Raw genomic sequence first — 19258 nt, forward strand, 5'->3', positions numbered from 1 at the left:
ATTTCTAATCTCCTTGCCATTATGACTTTATATATTAGTTATGGAAGATTAGCTTTGTGTTGTAGTATTTAGACAACAAAATGTTAAAATGGGTTATGATCATGTTTGTGCATTAATTACTATACCCAGTGATTTTTTTTTTTTTTTTTTTTTTTTTTTTTTTAGGGAAAGATCTATAGGGTGTTCAGGATCTCACTAGTAGATTGGACTCATAGTGATCTGCCTGTTTACAGCCTCCCAAGACCTGGGATTACAGGTGCACGCCACCACACCTAGTCTCAATTGCCCTCTCAGTGCACTCTAGGGGCAGGCCTAGGGATTGAACTCCTGGCCCCTGTGCCTGCTTGCAGGTACTTTAATCCCCTGAGGTATTTGGCGGGTCTTAGTGAGTTATTAATATAGTATGTCATTGACTTTTGAGAAGTCTCTGAAAACTTGTTCATTTACAGAAGAATATCTTGGGTAGAAACAGTTTTTTGGTTAATCATGGAAGTTCAGATATGTGTAGATATACAAATAGAAGCTAAAAAGCCAAGGGGTGGATTGTACTAGCTATTAATCTATTGCCTTTCAACTCTAAATGTATTTCTGTGTGTGTGTGTGTGTGTGTGTGTGTGTGTGTGTGTTATGGTTGGTGTCTAGGTTTCCCCCCAAAGCCTCATGTAGTCATGGGGGGGGGGCTTCTAGAGTTTATGATTAATTCATGATCCATTGCTGGGATTATGGGTGTGAGTGCTATTCCCACCCTGGGGAAGATAATCTGCATTACAATGTGAGGAGGGAAGAGAAGCTTGCTAGACGCCACAGCTGTGGCCCCTACTTTTGCTCTTTGCTGTTTTACACCACCATGAACTGCTGCCCTCTGCCTTGTGCCACTCTGTCTTGAAGCCAGCCAAGTATGGACTGAAACCTCCACTAACTGTGAGCTAAATAAACCTTTCTTTCCTTAATTTTGGGTATAGGGTGTTTTGTCCCAGAAACAAGAGAGAAAATAGCCAAGATTGTGTGTGTGTGTGTGTGTGTGTGTGTGTGTGTGTGTGTGAGAGAGAGAGAGAGAGAGAGAGAGAGAGAGAGAGAGACTGAGAGACTGAGAGACTGAGAGACTGAGAGACTGAGAGACTGAGAGACTGAGAGACTGAGAGACAGAGTCTGGAACTGGACCATGGAAATATTTCTCCTTTGTCAGCTCACAGAATATTGTGTTAGTAAAGGTTGTAGTGAGTACTGAGTGAGGAAGGCACTTCTATTCTTGGTTAATATAGATTTTTTTTTTCTGATTCTAGTAGCTTACTAGGGCTATTTTTCCCAGATAAATTTGATAGTGCCTCAAAAAGCAGATTTCCAAGGGCTGGCCAGATAGCTCAGCAGATTAAAGCACCTGATTAGGCGGACACAGAGACTGGGGTTTGATCCCTGGTATGCCATGCCGGCCCCATCCCCAGGACACACTGAGATGGCGATTGAGATGGCATGGTGGCACACGCCTGTAATCCCAGCCTTTGGGAGGCTGAAAACAGGAGGGTCACTACAAGTCTGATCTGTGTAGTGAGACTCTGTAGACCCTCTACTAAATTTAAAAAAAAAAAGATTTCCAGTGATTTCCATTCTGTTGGTGGTTATTAAGAGTCCCAGTAGCACTCTATTGAGGCTGAAAGATACCCAGCACTGCTCACTATTTACCCAGTTGTGCAGGCATCTCAGCTTCCTAGAAGATTTTTGCCAGCATCTTGATAGATGGCTTCACATAAAAGCTTGTGGTACCCCACCAGTGGGAATTCCTATCAATTTATGGGAGACTTTTGCAGATGGCTTCCCTGCAAGTTTCTTAGGTGTCCCAAGAGGTGACAGAATCTTGATGGAACCCCAGTTGGTGTTTTCCTGCTTGCAGCCCTAGCCTGCAGCATCTTAGCAAGCCTCTTGATCAAGAGGTGGGCCTCATCCATGAGTTCTGAACCTTGGCCTTTGTTGTACTTTGGAGTTTCACCAGGAAAAAAACCAAAACAGTACAGGACAATTAATTGTAAGATTATTTTATAATAGTCACCCAAAGAGTGTTATACAAAAGGAATGCATGAAATCTGCCCATACACTAAAGACAAACAAATCCAGCTGAGGGCCTGGATCCCACAGTAATGTCCTATGAGTTCAGCTGAAGACCTAGAGCCTGTCAAAATGCCCCCTGTGAGTCCCACTGGTGGCCAGGAGCCCATGCCAATGCCTCATGCAGGCCTGTTTCATGGATCTGCACTGGGAAGGCCCAAAGGTCAGTGAGGCAAGGTAGAAAAATCTGTGTCATTGAGCTGAAGGACATGTGCCAGCAGGCTGAGGGATCTGCACTGGAGCCAGGAAGCAGTGTTCAAAGTAAGAATCAGCTCTCCCCAGCCATCCTCTGTGACAGGGAGGTTCTAGCTCCTCCAGTGACATGGAGGACAGCCAGGGTCCTATTAGGAAAGTCAGCATGATAAACTTCTCCAGGAGATTGAGCAGTGCACCATCTTCTCCTCTGGAGCCAAAAACCAACATGAGGACCAGAGCTCCCCCAAAGTGACCTGTAGCCATTCTGTGTCCATGAGGTCTGAGCTCCTTTGATAACGAGAACAGCTAAGTCCATCAGAAAAGCCGGCATCACAAGCTCCTCTGAGAGAACCTCTATCTACCTCCATCTCCCTCCAGCCTCTTCTCATCTTCCTCTCCAGTTCTACTTCAAATGCTTCTGGCTGCTGTCCTCAAGTGGGCCTCCCACGCCCAGCTCCATGCTGATTCATCAGCTCGGTGTTATGAGGTGACCACCAGTTGGTAATCCACCGCAGCCTTTGTCAGAGCCCTTTCCAAGATTGTTCCTTCCTTGGTCACTCTGCCTTATACTGCTTTAGAGATAGTGAAGGCTCCCTCTGTCCGCTATTCCTACATTTTTTGGTGTTTGTATTAAATTTTGTCTGTTTATAATACAAGTGACTTTTTAAAAAATCTCTTTAAAGACTGACAAAACATACATTAGGTAAATTTGTAAAAATTCAAGTGAGTCGTGACATCAGTATCAAATGAAAATTAATGTTGGTAGAAGGCATCAGATATGATAGAATGCAGTTCAGGGAGAATAAGAATATTCATTAATATCTGTGAAAATAACAGCACCAATGTTCATGAGGCTAAAACTTCAAAGGTAAAACAAAATTGTAGCAGATCTTTTTTTTAATTGTTTTAGTACATTTGCAGTACTGAAGTTTATGTTCATTTTAGAGAGCAGATGAATATACATAACACAGCTTGGTGCTTTTTAAATCCTCTCTTCCACCCACCTCCCTCCCATCTGTGTCTACATCTCCTTTCCCTGTGTTTTTGAGTTCAAATTTACTGTTTTTGAGTTCATGGTTATGGCATAGAATGATTACAGTTCACTGTGGGAGTTTGGTGCAGGTGTGTGACATATCCTAGACCATTTTTCTTCACCTTCCTTTCCCCTTCCCTGCCCAAGCTCTCTTGGACCCTTTTCCATCTGCAAAAGATCTATCTCCTTATTTCCTTCTGTCCTTTCTTTTGCTCTTCATTTGTAATTTGTACTCAACTGAGAGAAACCATATGATACTTAACCTTCTGTGTCTTATTTATTTCACTTAACAGTATATTTTCTAGGTGAATCCATTTCCTACAAATGTCTTAAACTTAACCGTCTTTACACCAAAGTAGTATTGCACTATGTATATATTCTACATTTTATTTATCCATTCATCTGTTGATTGACAAATCAGCTACTTCTATGATTTTAGTGTTACATATTGTGTTGGTATAAATATTAGTGTACAGATATCATTATAATGTTTTTGTTTTTAGTGGAACCAGGATTGAACTCAGGCCCTTGTGCTTGTGAGGGAAGCACTTATTCTACTGAGCTATCTCCCCGAGCCCCAAGTATCATTATAATGTGATATCTTTAGTTCTTCTAGGAAGATGCCTAAAAGGGGAATGTCTTGGTCATGTGGAATTTACAAGTTTTGCTTTTGGAGAAATTTCCATATTGATTTCCATAGTGGTTATACTAGTGTACATTCCCACCAACAAGATAGAAGGTTTCCCTTTTCACTGCAGACTCGCCAGCAACTATTATTGTTTGATTTCTTGATCACTGGGCTTCTTTTTGGTGTAAGGTGAAATCTTAGCATCATTTTAATTTGCATTTCTCTTGTGATCAGAGATGTTGATCATTTCCTCATATACTTGTTGGTCATATGACTTCTTTTAAGGACTTCTTTTAAGAAGCATCTATTCATTTTACTTACCCATATCTTGACTGAATCTTTTATTTGGATGGTCTAATTTATTTAATTCTTCATATATTTTAGGTATTAGTCATCTGAGGAATAGCTGGCAAAACTTTTTTCCCACTCTGGAGGTTGTCTCTTCCCTCTACTAATTGTTTCCTTTGTTGTGAAGATTTTTAATTTGATGGAATCCATTTGTTGATTCTTGCACAACTGGAGTTCTTCAGAAAGTTCTTGCCTATGGGTATCACTTCAAGTGTCCTTCCTATTTATCTTGCAATATGTTCATTGTTTTTATGTTAATGTTTACTGGAATCTTAGATACATTTTTGTTTTAATTTAGTATATGGTGAGAGATGTGGGTCCGGCTTCAGTGTTCTGAATAGAAAAGCCAATTTTCAGCAAGGTGCCGTGCCACAGAGCTACATCCCTGGTCCGAAGTCAAGTGTTGTGGTATCTCCTGCTTTGCTTCTGTTTCTCAGGATAGCTTTTGCTGTTCTGCGTCTCTTCTGGTTCCATACATGAATTTTAGGGTTATCTTTTCTAGTTCTGTAAGGAAGGCTACTGGTATTTTGATTGGGATTATACTGAATCTAACTGTCAGTTTGGGGAATCTAGACATTTTTCAATATTAATTCTGTTGGTCCAGGAACAGGGGGCATCTTTCCACTTTCTCATGTCCTCCTTGATCTCCTTTTTTTAGGATACTTTAATTTTTCTTGGTGGAGGACACTTATTTCCTTTGTTAGATTAATTCCTAGGTATCTTTTTTTTTCTTAATGCTTTTTTTTTTTTTTTTGTATTTTAGGGAAGGATCTACAGGGTGTTCAGGGTCTCTCTACTAGACCAGACTTATAGTGATCCACCTGTTTACAGTCTCCCAAGAGCTGGGATTATCTTAATGCTATTTTGAATGGTATTGTTTTCATAGTTTCTTCCACAATGAGTTAATTACTGCTATTCACAAATGCTATTGATTTTTGTATGTTGATTTTATATCATGCTACATTGCTGAAATTGGTTATTAATTCGAAGAGTTTTTTGTAGAATTCTTTAGATCGTCTATGTAGAGGGTCATGTCATCTGAAAATATTAATTTGACTTTTTCCTTTCCTAAACATATCTCTTTTATTTCCTTCTCTCATTTGATTGTGCTGGAAAATGTCTTGAGTATTATGTGGCACAGAAGTGGTGATAGTGGTCATCCTTGTTTTGTTCTCGATTTTAGGTGGAAGGCTTTCAGTTTGCCCCTATGTAATGTGATGTTGGTCATTGGTTTGTCATAAATGGCTTTTAGCAGATTCAGGTAAGGTCCTTCTATAACTTGTTTCTTTAAGGTTTTTATCATGAAGAGAGTTTGACTTTTCTCAAAAGCTATTTCTGTGTGTATTGATATGATTATATGGTTTTTGTGCTTGCTTCTACTTATGTGGTGTATTAAATTTATTAATTACATATGGTGAACCATTTGCTAGGACTAAAGCTACCTGGTCATGATGTGTATCTTTTTGAAAATGTGTTGCATTTTATTTGTCAACATCTTCTTGAGGATTTTTGTATATACTTATCAGGGAGACAGGCCTATAGTTTTGTTTTTTAGTTGGATCTTTGGTTTTAAGATCAGAGTGGTCACTTTGGTTTTAGTGATCTGAGTTCTGGAAGCCTACCTTCCTTTTCAATCTTCTTAAAGAATTTGAGAAGTATTTGTGACATTAGCATCATTAAAGATTTTATAGACTCAGCAAGGAATCTGAGAGATCCTGGGCTCTTTTTAGGTGGTAGGCATTGTAGTGTTGCCTTAATTTTATTGCTTGTTATTGGATTGTTTGATATTTTTATGTTTTCTTGGATTAGCTCTGGCAATGTGCATGAATGAGTCAAATAATCTTCCCCTTATTTGAAGGTTTTCCAACTTGTTAGAATACAATTTTTCATAGTATTACTATCTTCTGGATTTCAATAGTGTCTGTTGTTATGTCTCTTTAATTTCTAATTGTACTGATGTATTTTATCTCTGGTAAGGGTGTTTGTTTGATTTCATACAGGGTCTCACTATGCAGCTTGGACTCATAGTGAGCCTCCTGTCCCAGCCTCCCCAGTGTTAGAATTACAGTGTGTACCCCCACACCTGGTTTCAGGGCTGACACAGCATGTGGTACCAAGCATTAGATTATTGTTATTCCTTAAGTATCTTGAAGTTCATCATTGGTTACTTGAGCTCACTCTACTTTCCGAATGTGAGCACTGCTTCGTGAGCTTCCCTCTTAGGACTGGTATCATTGTCTTCCATAGGTTCTAGTAGGCTGTACTAGGCTTGTTGTTTGCTTCCCAAAATTGTTTAATTTCTTTCCTGATTTCATGTGTGGGGGATCAGAAATAGGCTGTTAAATTTCCAGGTGTTTCTGAATTTTTCAAGGTTCCTTCTGCAGTTGATTTCTAGTTTCACTGCACAATGGTCTGATAATAAATATGGGGAAATTTCACTTCTTTTATATTTAAGCATGATTTATGGATTAATATGTGTTATATTTTGAAGAAAGTTCCAGGTACTGCAGAGAAAAATGCGTATTTTGTTGTCATAGGGTAGAATATTCTGTAGATATATGTTTAGCTCTGATATTTCTTTATTGATTTTTTGTTTCATTGACCTCTTTGCAAATATAGGGTATTGAGATCACCCACTATGATTGAGTTAGTGTTTATCTGATCTTTTATATCCAACAGTATTTGTGTTTTATAAAGATAGGTGCTCCAGTATTTGATGTATATATGTGTCATCTCTTCTTGTTAGGTTATTATTTTAATTAGTATGTAGTGAGCTTTGTCTCTTCTGATCAGTTTTAACTTGAAGTTTACTTTGTCTGAGATTACAATTGTATGCCTGCTTGTTTTGGGGGTTGTGGTGCATGAAATATTGTTTTCCACCCTTCAGATTTTAGTCTATGCATATCTTCTTGGGTTAGATGAGTTTCTTGAATGCAATAGAGTCTTGGATTCTGTTTTTTGATACGTTCTGTCAATCTGTGTCTTTTAATTCGGGATCTGAGACCATTAACATTGAGGGCGATTACTGAGAGGTACTGATTAATTCCTATCATTGTAGTCTTTCTCTGCTGGTAACTCCTTTGTTTTTCTTTTCCTTTATTTGTTGTTTATGTTTTTATCCATTTGCCCTTGCTTAGTGTATTTATTCTGTCTGTATTTTTGGCTTTGTTGGTTTCAATGTTTCTGTCTCTAGGATATTCTTTTTTCATTTTTTTTTATTTATTTGATACAGGGTCTCGCTATGCAGTTGTGATTCACAGTGATCCTCCTGTCTCAGCCTCCCTTAGTGTGGGATCATAGGTGTGCATCACCATATCCAGTTTTGGGGCCAGCATGGCATACCAAGGGTTCTGGGGTCAGCACAGCATGCAGTACCGGGGAACAAACTTGGGTCCTTGCACTTGCTAGGCCGGTGCTTAGACCACTGAGCTATTTTCCCAGCCCTGTCTAGGATATTCTTGAATATTTTCCAAAATATTTGGTATTCATAGATCTCTGGAGTCACTCTTCTTCATAAAATGTTCTTATTTCTTCATCTATCTTGAGGGAAAGTGTGCTGGATATATTAGTTTGGATTAGAACAGGGGTGAGTGTGCGTGTGGATGTGTGAGGGGGTGGTTTCGTGACTCTGGCATGTGTGGCCAAAAGTGTTCATTAAGTGGACTCCAGATGGGTGACTAGCACTATTTTTTCAGGCACCACCCCTCTTTAAAGTCATTCTAACATCTGCTGAAAGGGTCAAATATGTTCATGGACAGCATAGAACCAGAGCGCACTCCTGTGTCCTACTGAGATGGAAAAAGAAGAGGCTGCCACCAAATCAGCTCGAAACCTGCTTAGTTCAACTTATGTTGCTCTTCTGAGGAAATTTCTCCATTTTGTTCTTTTTAATAAAATAGAAATCGAGGGCTAGGGAGAAAGCTTGGCAGTCTAAGCACCGGCTTGGCAAGCGCAAAGACAAGGGTTTGATCCCTGGTACTGCATGCCATGCAGGCCCCAGAATCTCAGGCGTGCCATGCTGGCCACTGAAACTGGGCATGGTGGCACACACCTGTAATCCCAGTGCTGGGGAGGCTGAGACAGGATGGTCACTATGAGTCTGAGCTGCATAGCAAGACCCTCTACCAAATAAATAAATGATTTAAAAATTAAAATAAAATAGCATTGAGTTCTTTTCAAATACCACACTGTGATCCTATTAGTTTTCGGGGGGAGCTCGTGATCATGCATGTTAATAGGATATTCCCACCAAGAACCTCCTGTGGCAAGAGCTCTCGTGCAGTCCCTGTTCCTGCCTAGAGGCTGGGAGTAGCCCATGAGTAACATCTGCAGACTGTGAGGAAATGAAAGTGTTTGAAAAGCCATTCAATAATTCCATCATGGCACTTTGAAACTCAGTGGTGGCTGCCTTAGCTACATAAAGCCAGGAATACTCATAGGCAGGGCAATAGCTTGGAAGAGCCGTGCAAGCGTAGTAAAATCTCTGCTGATGTTCCTTACATATTCACAGGGAATGTGACTTCTTCAGTTGACAAAGGAGTTGTGATGTACTCTCTGTCACATAGCAAAGGCAGTGATGTGGTCCAGGTGCTGTGGCTGATGTGCGTGGCCACATTTGCACCTTTTCGTCATTTATCACCAAAAGCTTGTGGTAGGGAAAGGCCGGGCCCTCATCGACCACCCCACCTTGGTGCCACTGTTTGGTGGGTACAAGAGTGCCTTGAACAGTACGGTACCTTGATTGACTATAAATGAATGACAAAAAGTCACATCTCCAAAATTCCAGTTTTGGTTTTGGTTTTGACACATTGGAGGGTGGAGATGGAGGATGGAGTCCTTTAAGAGTTAGAAAGAAAATGTAGAACAATTCTCCAGAAGTCTAGATTTGACTACTCATTGAGTTGGACTCACTTGTCAGATCCAGCTTGTCTACCCGCCCCTCTTTGGTTCCACTGCCTGCTGAGCCCCATTGTGGATTTAGTATTCTGTACGTTCCCATCTCCTTTGATCAAAAGATCCTCTGTAGGCTGCATTGCGAAGACACTTGGTGTCACATGCCCTCCTTTCTATCTGATCTAGCTCTTCCTAGGAAGATGACGGGTGAAGAATTCGTCCCATTTCCTGCTTCTATAGTTGAGTCAGCGCGTTAGTCATGCTGTGCCTGGTAACATCCTCCTGAGCCTCCCCCTTTCCTGGCTGATATTTCCCTGAGTCTTCCCACTTGGCTGCTTGCCGGTGAGGTCTCTAATAACCGCTCCCAGCCCTTTAAGGGGAGGCTCCTCTCACCTTCTGTGATCACAATTTAGGGCTCCTTTAGGTGGGGCTGCATCTTAGTGGCTTTTATCTCGAGGGCTCAGCATAGTGCCTGGCACCTCTGGGCTCGCACCACATTCTTCTAATGAATAATTGAGAGGGGTGACTCATCCCACTCATTCATTTAGTTTGAAAGGGCTCCTTTGGGTGGCAAGTCACCCCATAGTCTGCTGCGAATTTTGGAGGAGGCAGAATGTCCATGTAAACTGCTGGGGATTATGGAGGATTGAGGACTAAATTTGAACATTTGCACCTTATTCATATAGGTTTACAATTTCGATTATACATGGACTCAAATGATTCCCTTTACTGGTAGATTCGTATATCCTCGTGTAAATGTTTCGAATAGTTGAAATGTATTTCTTTCTGGACCAACTCTTTTTTTGTTTTTCATTGGTCCCCATGGGCAGTGCATAGTAATCATGTTCCTCGTGGGAAGCCAGTGCGTGCACAGAGTGCATCTCAGTTCATTCTGAGAAAACGTATCCTAATGGCTACATAATTCACTTACATTAGGTGTGATTGACCATAGAGTGGGTTGAAGTATAGGGAGCCACTTTTGGTCCTTGTCTCGGACCAGGAAGTTTATATTTGTAATCTCATGGATAAGTTATTGGAATCCCATCAAGTTAATTCCAATCTACTGCTTCCAGTGCAACCCATGGCGAGAATAAAAACATTAAGGATATTTATAGTTGTGGGGAGCCAAGGGGCCCTAAGTCCAGCCATGGTGATGACTATCTGGAACAAAGGCCTCAACCCAGGGCCAAAGCCAGGTTTTATTCAGTCATGAAGGAGGAGTGGCTTGGGGATGAAGGACTGAGAACTGCAGGAAGTAGGTGAGTACCGTGAGCTGGGCTGGGGAGGAGGCCTGCGTTTACCTCTGCAATATGCAGAGAGAAGGATATGCAGAAAAGTAATTTGCATTATATCTAATCTTTTGGGGTCTGGTGCTTCAGCTCTGATGTATAATTTTTCAAGCTGGAAGTCAAAGCCTGTATCTTGAGGCTTGATCCCAGCCAACAGCACTGGCTCTTCATCTTGTCTCGACTTGGCTCATATTAAAGAGCAGCAGGCGTGGGTTATCAGGGAAGCATGCGGGCCGTCTTCAGAGACTTCCACTAGCGTCTTGGCTAGACCAGTATGCATTGCTTAAAGGCAATTGAAGCAGTAAGACAAAGTCCTAGCCAGCTCTGTACACAGCAGGGCATGGAAATGGGGTCAGGCACAGCCACAGTGGAGACAACTGCTCTTCTTTCAAGGAGAGTCACCCACGTGGTCCTCCACATTGAAGGAGGATCTTAAGCTCTTGTTAGTTATTGTGCATCCTACTGCATATTTCTTCAATATTCACGTAGTTTCATGTGAACACTTTCACTCAGAGATTCCTCAGCCTTTATTTTTGGACCAACTCTTTTTAATTGTCAGAAGTTTTTCTAAAGTGTAGCATGTTTTCAGTTTTCCTTAATGTATGATAGCAAGGACAAGTGCATCGTAGTGACCTCTTGAATCCCATAAACAATATTATTTTAGTAATTTGCCCCTCCAGTAATTCTACTTAGCCTTTTCATTTGTAGTCACATGGATCTCCAGCTTTGATTTCCCATCTATGCTCTTGGTGGCAATGAGGAGGACTGAGTTACGCATGTCTAGGAACCAGACACTTCCATGGGTGTGAGTGTGCGTGTGTGTGAGTGTGGGGGGGTGATCCCATGACTGTGGCACGTGTGGCCAAAAGTGTTCAAAAGTGGACTCCAGATGGGGCTCAAACTTGCGATCCTTCCACCTCAGCTGCCCATAACCACTGGGATTACCAGGCTGCTGTTCTTGGCTCTCCTCCACTGCGTGCTTCCTTCCCCCGCCCCTGCTGAGTTCCTGGGCTGAAGAGTGTGTGGATGGTGGAAGGTACAGTCTTACCCCCCTGACCAGGCCCACCTTTGAGTGGGTGGCACTGCAGGGAGGATACATGTGGCTTCCCTCTGCGACATGCCTGCCTTCTCTCTTCTAAGGAATAAGTAAATATCATAATACTCTGGTGTAATAGAATGGCTGCTTCCCCTTCCCATGTCAACCTATCATGAGCAATGGTTCTGCCTTTTTTCCTGTTTCTCTCTCTCTCTCTCTCTCTCTCTCTCCGTCTGTCTGTCTGTCTGTCTCTCTCCCCATCTGCTTCTCTCTCGCTCGCCTCCCCTTCTTGCTTTCTTCTCTGTCTCTGTCTCTGTCTGTCCCCCATACATTCCTAGATGAGCCTACCAGCCTCCCTGCTGTCCAGCTTCTCTGACCTGGAAGTCAGACTGTTCCACAACCTATTGGGCAATCCTGTAGCCTGGCTGCAAGCCCTCTGGCAAAATCAGTACAAAACAAACCAGGTCCAGTTTCTTTCTACTGTGTCTCTCGGGCCCTGGGGAATCTCACATATCTTTGTTGCCCCAAACAGTCCTGCTTCTCTCTCCACTGTCACCCTCTCTCTGTTCTACCACTCTTCTCCAGCCTCTTCCTTGTTTGTCTAGAAGCGTGGAGAGCCATATATTTGCTTCTTAAGCAAAGATCTAACCAGAGGAGCAGACACCAGTCTTCTATTCACTCACTCTTGTTTTTTTCAAGTGATTCTCTTGGCCCCATTGCCCTGGGGGAGCAGGTGGTTGGAGCTCCGTGGCATCCCTACTAGACTGGTAATTCACCTCCTTCAGCCCCTCAGCCTCAGACTTGCATTGATATTGGAGAGAAAAGACTATTTAGAGATAGGACCTGACTTCTGCAGCCAGAGTGTTAATAAAGTTTTATTAGGACACAGCTAAGCTCACTCATCTGCAGCTCTAACCGTGGGGGTGGGGTGGGAGACTGCAACAGAAGCCACGTAACCCACAGAATCAAAAACATTTAGTCTCTGACCCTTCACACAAAGTTTGTTGGACCCCTAAGTAGAGAATCATGGTTGATTTAATAAGGCTGGGTTTTCTTAAATTAAATATTTGGTCTTTTTTTTTTGGCAGAATCAGGGATTGAACTCAGACCCTTGTGCTTGCCAGGGAAGTGCTTATCCTACTGAGCCATCTCTCTGGCCTGCAATATTTGGTCTTTTGGAGCCTAGAGAAAGCACTTAATCCAAGTTAATGGCCTATTATAAATTTTATTTAACGATTTGTATATGTATATATATTTTTATATGTGCGTGTAACATATGTGTGCGTATGCATACATGTATTTACAGTAATTGGATTAAAACCTGTTGCTGTCATTATTGATGTTGATGCCCAAAGTGACCTGGCTTTAAGTTCTCATCACTCAGTGCTGTCCCGCTTGCAGGGCAGCTCATTCCAGGCTTATTTCCTATTTTCTTGGTTCAAGCTTAAGAACTAGCTTTTCTCCAAGGAGCCTGTGATTGGCTGAATTTTTACTAAGGTCAAAACAGTGCTCCAATAAAGGCAACTCCTAATCCACAGCTGTAATTTTTTTTTTTTTTTATGTATTTAGTGCAGGGTCTACATGGTCTCACTACACAGATCAGACTTGTAGTGATCCTCCTGCTTTCAGCCTCCCAAGCTCTGGGATTACAGGTGCGCATGGCCACACCCAGTCTCAATTGCCATCTCAGTGTGCTTTAATCTGCTGAGCTATCTGGCTGGCCCTCCCCAGCTATAATTTTTGAGATCACTTATAGCTGGAGATTGTACAGTCTCTAAATACCTCCTCTAAGATTCCTCAGAAAACTAGAAAGAGGGAGAGAGAGATGATGATGATGATGTAGAAGTAGAAAGGGAGGTGCTTACTGAGGAATAAGGGAGACTATGGGGGGGTTAAGGGTAGAGCAGGGACATGAACAAAATCTATTATGTTTATGTATGAAACAGACATACCGAAGCCCAGTGTTTTGTAGAAATGAACCTGTTCTTATACATGGGACAAAAGTGGGGCTCAGGATGTAGCTGGGAGGCCTCACGTGCATGAACAAGGGCTTGGATTCAGCTCTCGGTACCTCAAAGAAAACATCAGGACACTGCCAAGATCACCTGGCAGCCTTCCCGACGGCTTCACCAGAGACGGCCATCCCCCAGCTCCTCACTGTGCCACCCTTCTTCCTCACAGCGCTCCTGCACCGCCTAACACAAGCTTCTTCACTGATACAACTTTTCTTTCCACCCAATTAGACTATAAAGGATCTGCCGGCCTTTTCTGCCTTTTTACAGTTAATGACAAGCGATCATGTTTGACTTGCTTTGGGCACAGAACCAGCAATAAATACCAAGGACAGAGCAATCAGGGTCCTTCACATCCAGTGGCTGGAAAACAAAATAGAAAATGTTCTTGAGAGTTTGCAAAGACACATTTGTGGTCGCATCTACAGAGGCAAGGCTTTGTTCATCTTCAGCGCGGTGCCCGGCAGGCAGGAAGTGCTGAAGTGTTACAAACAATGTAAAGCAAATGCATGGCTTTATACAGATATGAGTCAGACATCCTAAGCATGTTTCTAAAGCATAAAATAAACCGGGTGGGGGAGGTATGCACACCTGTAATTCCCACACTCTAGGAGGCTGAGGCAGGAGGATCACAAGCTTACGCTCAGGCTGGGCAACTTAATGACTTAGTGAGACCACATCTCAAAATAAAAAAGGGCTGGGGACATAGCTCAGCGTGAAGGTCCTGGGCTCAATGCTTGTCACACACACACACACACACACACACACACACACACACACACAGAGAAGAAAATAATGCTGATGAACTGACCCCTTTGTCATACATGTAATGAATATTAACTATTGGGCTTATAAGGGTCTGGCAGTCATAATTCATAGCTACATGCCTAGAACCATAACCTGGCAGGGTTTTTTGTTTGTTTGTTTGTTTTGTTTCTGAGAGAGGGTCTCGCTATTTAGTTCAGGCTAGTTCTGAATTTACTATATACCTCAGGCTGGCCTCCAACTCCTCCTCCTGTCTCAGCCTTCAGAGTGCTGGATTACAGGTATGTACTACCATGTCCAGTTAAATTGAAAAAGAGTGAACGGAATCTTCCTGTTCCCAAGCCCTACAAAAATAGTACTGTGTCTTGGCTCCAGTTTTTTGTTTGTTTTTGTCTTTTTGAGGCAGCGTCTCACTGTGCAGCTCAGGCTGGCTTGAGCTTGCTTTGTAACACAGGCTGGTCTCAAACTCACAGTGATACTCCTGCCTCAGCCTTCCAACTGCTGGGATTACTGGTGTGCACCACCGCACCCAGCTTCTTGGCTTCAGTTCTGTATCTGTGGGATGTTTTTCCAATGACATTTCCCTGGATTCCACCCTGCTGAGAAAACCTCCTCAGTCCCATATCCAGACAGGAGAATTCCGTGCTAGGCCATCAGTCACTACATCAGTGTTTGAGGAAATTCTCCATTTTCCAAATATTCTGTGATATTTGAACAACTCTCTCTCTCTCTCTCTCTCTCTCTCTCTCTCTCTCTCGTCCTTTATAGTCACACATTTAATTTCTGACAAGGTTTTAGAACTAATTTACATTTTTGTTGCTTTCTCCTTGAAGTAAAATAATAGCCAAGGGAGAGAGAAATTTCTAGAACATACAAACAGGTACACAGTAGGTTTTGTCACAGAAATATTTATTATTATTAAAGCCAGTCAAATGACATGCCATAATGCCAACCTTTAACCCTATCTCATATTTTTTCAAGTGACTATAGCTTCCTGTATGTGATTCCCAAAGACCTTCCAGAGATTAATGTGGTCATTCTCTAAACTTCATCCCTTCCACAGGGCACTCCCTCGAGAGTCTATTTTGACTGCTCTTGGCTGAGTTCTCCGTGGCCCACTGTGGGCACGCTAAGCGTGACTTTACCTCACCTCACCTGCCCAGAAGATGCGAATGGCCAGAGGCCGAAGGTGCTAAGCACCAGAAGTTAAATGTGTAGATGCGGCAGGAACCAGCTGTCCATGACCATTAAATCTAATTAGTAAACAAATGAGGAAAATAAATCTCACCCAAAGGTTTTCAACCAGCGACCTTGTTGCTGCACCACAAGTTACATTTTAGCCAGCCTCATCCTCTCCACCACTTTCTTAGTCCTGTGATTGCATCACTGTGGCTTTCTTCTTGCCTTTTCTTTTCACTCATTTCCAACAGAGAAGGTAGCGAAGTTTCCTTTCCATCACCAGTCTGCTCGGGCTGCTGTGGTGACAATACCAGACACCAGGGGCTCGGAAGCCCAGAAATTTCCCTGGCAGTTGGTGGTGGGAAGAGGCCGCCAGCAGCCTGGGCTCCTTGTGCACAGACGGCACCACGTGGCTTTGGTCTCACATGGTGGCCCTGAGGACTGTGAAAGGGTTCTCGTCCCAGTCACCCCCTGAGGAGCCCCTGCTAACAGCATCACCCTGGTGGTTGGGTTTCATTCTGCAAGTGACTTCTGAGGGGACACTAATATTCAGGTCAGAGCAACATAGTACAACTTTCAGCAGGAAATATAGCTGGAGTTCAGTCCGCTGCTGTTGTCTGGTCTGGGTGATGTTCACATGTGACAGGGACTTTGGTACCAGCTCAATGTGTGGCTAGAGCTGAATTAAATACAAAACTGGTTTTGACCTCTGAGCTTCGGTTATGTAAAATAGCGGCATAAAGAGCGGCCGAAAGATAGCTGAGAACTCAGTCTTGCATTCCTAACGTGTTATCTACATCTAAAATTATTTCAAAAGAAAACTTTAAAAACCCTACATCTGTGTCTGGCTTATAGGCAATGGCCCAAAGCTGGAGGATTTCACTTTCCTTGAGCTTTTTACAGTTCAGCATATTAATATGGTTTTACTTTTTATACCTCATTTTTATACTTTCCAGCTGGATGGTTAAGACCAAGGTAAAGCAAGACCTATATAATAAGAAATGTAACTTCTGTATCTGACAAGGTCAGTCAGATCCCCTCAGGATTTATCCTGAAACCCTGTACCACAGTTTGTAGATCCTTTGTCAGTATCAGCCATGTGGATGAGTCACGGCCATTGCTTGACCAATTTGCTCTCTGGGAGCTGTAAAAGGCTCAAGTCAACAATTTCTGACATTGCCAGTCCTACGGATAACCCACTACTATTATGGACTACTGGACTATATTGGATTATTTTGCTGAATTGACACACCTACAATATTTGAATTGGCATCAAGTATGAAAAAGTCCTTTAAAGACTTCTCCAAATACAGCTTCTCTAACAACAATGGAACACCCATCTCTGACAAAACGAAACAGAAAAGGGGGATGTAAATAAAAGATGATTTTGTAATGAAAAAATATATCTATATACAAAATAGGATAGATATACAGCTACCTTCTCTTAGTTCAATGAGGTCTGTACTAATATTGTTTAGACAAGATATCATGTCTGCGTCTTGTCCTCTGAATAACCACTATGAAGACAACAATATGCAATGTATTATTAATTGTTGTAACTGTCCTACTAACCTGTTTTGAAACTGTCTCATTGCTGTTTTTGCTCGCTGAAATGAATAAAACACTATCTTAAAAAAAAAAGAATTCCAGCTGTTTAAAAAAAGAGGAGCAACCTGTTCCCTCACCTTTTGAAGGAATATGTGGAAAGACAAATAGTTTTTTTAAGACAAATAATTTTTTAAAAATAAAATTACTCATAATTCTACCAGCCAACAAAAACAAGATAGCATCTAGAATTTTTTACAAATTAAAATAATTATATTTTGGCACTCTGCTTTTTAAAGTGATGACGTATATTTCCCAGACACCTATGTCAAACCTCTAACACACACTCCCCTAACATGCCCCTTCATGTGGGGAGCATGACAAGTGTGGTGTCACTGCTACCTTTCAGAATTTCACTGCAAATTTCTTCTTTTTTTTTCATTGCAAATTTCTATCAGTACAAGATAGCAAGGGATGACTTCCTTCTTAAGGAATAAATCAAAATTGATATTTACAGGTAAGAACCAAAGAATGTGAGGTGTAACACATGGAAAAACTATTGCAATAAGGAAAACATGCAATAAAGGGCCCCCAAGTAATATCAAAATCAACCGCTTTCCTTTCAACAGAAGTGTTCATGAAAAGAAGCACCCCCAGTAGACACATCCACACAAGCCCTATAAAGTGCATGGCAGAAGTATCATGTGGCACCTGCAAGACCTGCGCAGAAAAGCCACGTCAACGAAGGCCACCCACATGCCATATCCCGTGCAGCCTATACTGGATGGCTTCACATCAGTTTCTTCAAGGACATTTAGGGAGCAGCTCGGCCAAGATCTGCAAAGTACCTTGGGAACTCACATGAAAGGACTGAGCAGGAAGGCCTCCAGCCTCTACTCTGCAGCTGGGTTTGAAGTCCTGCGCCCCAGCACCTCCTCCTCCTCCTCCTCCTCCTCCTCTTGGCCCTCATTCAGAGTTCCTGCTCATTTGCCTGCACACGTGATCTTGATGACTTAGTTGGGGAGGGGATCCAGACCTTCGACCATGGGATCCGAGCCTCTGGTCATGGTGTGCTTCTCAGGCCATGGTTACGGCTCTGACCCCCAGATCCTGGAAACCAGGTAGAACAACAAGAGCAGCTTCAGGGGAAATAAGACCCTGTGCAAGAGAAAAACTCTTAACAGCAGAACAACACCAAGGGGACTCAGAAGTCAGATGAGAGACAGCAGCGGCCAGGTTAGAACAATTGGAGATAGATGATCGAAAGGTAGATCTGGACCATTACCCAAAGTGTGAAACACTGTACCCACATTGATTTCGATAAATGCCTGAATGAAACTTAAAAGGGGCAAGGAGATAAATTGGTACAGAAGACTGCAAATGATTTGTGTGATCTGCTCTAAGAAGTACAGCACAATCCCCACCCCTTAGGCGCTAACTCTAATGATTGTGAGTCCCTTCCAAAATGAGAAAGCGGCAATGGCCGTGACTCATCCTCACATCAGACACTGACACAAGGATGTATAAAGGGTGGTACAGGGCTACAGGATAAATCCTGAGAGTACTTGGCTGACCTTATCAGATACAAAAGTTACATTTCTTGTTATATAGGTCTTGCTATATCTTGGTCTTAACCATCCAGCAGAAAAGTATAAAAATGAGGTATACAAAGTAAATCCATATTAATACGATGAGCTGTAAAAGGCTCAAGTCAATAACTTCTGAGGATAACCCACTAATATTATAGACTGCTAGACAGTGTTAGATTGTTTAGTTGAATTCAAACACCTGTAGAATTTAGATGCCAATAGAATATTCACCTGACAGGACAAAACAAAAACAAAAACAAAAAAAAAAACAAAGGAAAGATCATTTTGTATTTATATAGACGAAATAGGATAAATTTACAGCTACTTTCGCTTAATTCAATAAGAAAGAGGCGTACTAACAGTGTTTGGTCAGAATATCCTGTCTGCTTCTTGTACTATGGATAACCACTAAGAAGATAACAATGTACCGTGTATTGATTATCAAAACTGTCCTATTGACATGAGAACTTGTACTGTAATGTTATGTAACTCAGTAGTGTCCCAAATTTTCTGATCAAGGAGATTATGGGGCCAAAGAGGAAAGTGATCGATAATGTAGAGTGTGCCTAAGAAGAGTCACATGGAGAGAAAACATTCTCTCAGGCTTTCACAGAGAGCACATTGGCCAAGCAATGGCCATGACTCA

General features: G+C 42.1%; 1 long non-coding RNA gene across 1 annotated transcript in view; it reads left to right on the plus strand.

Annotated features, from left to right (window-relative positions):
- LOC111815895 overlaps positions 1 to 12289 on the plus strand; it is a 57857-nt gene extending 45568 nt beyond the window's left edge. Inside the window, exon 4 of the long non-coding RNA XR_002820520.1 lies at positions 12222 to 12289. This is a non-coding gene — a long non-coding RNA (uncharacterized LOC111815895). The remainder of the gene's footprint in view (positions 1 to 12221) is intronic.
- Positions 12290 to 19258: the final 6969 nt, after the last annotated feature.

The sequence above is a fragment of the Octodon degus genome, unplaced genomic scaffold (genome assembly GCF_000260255.1).
Source record: "Octodon degus isolate 3935 unplaced genomic scaffold, OctDeg1.0 scaffold00023, whole genome shotgun sequence".
Lineage (NCBI taxonomy): Eukaryota > Metazoa > Chordata > Mammalia > Rodentia > Octodontidae > Octodon > Octodon degus.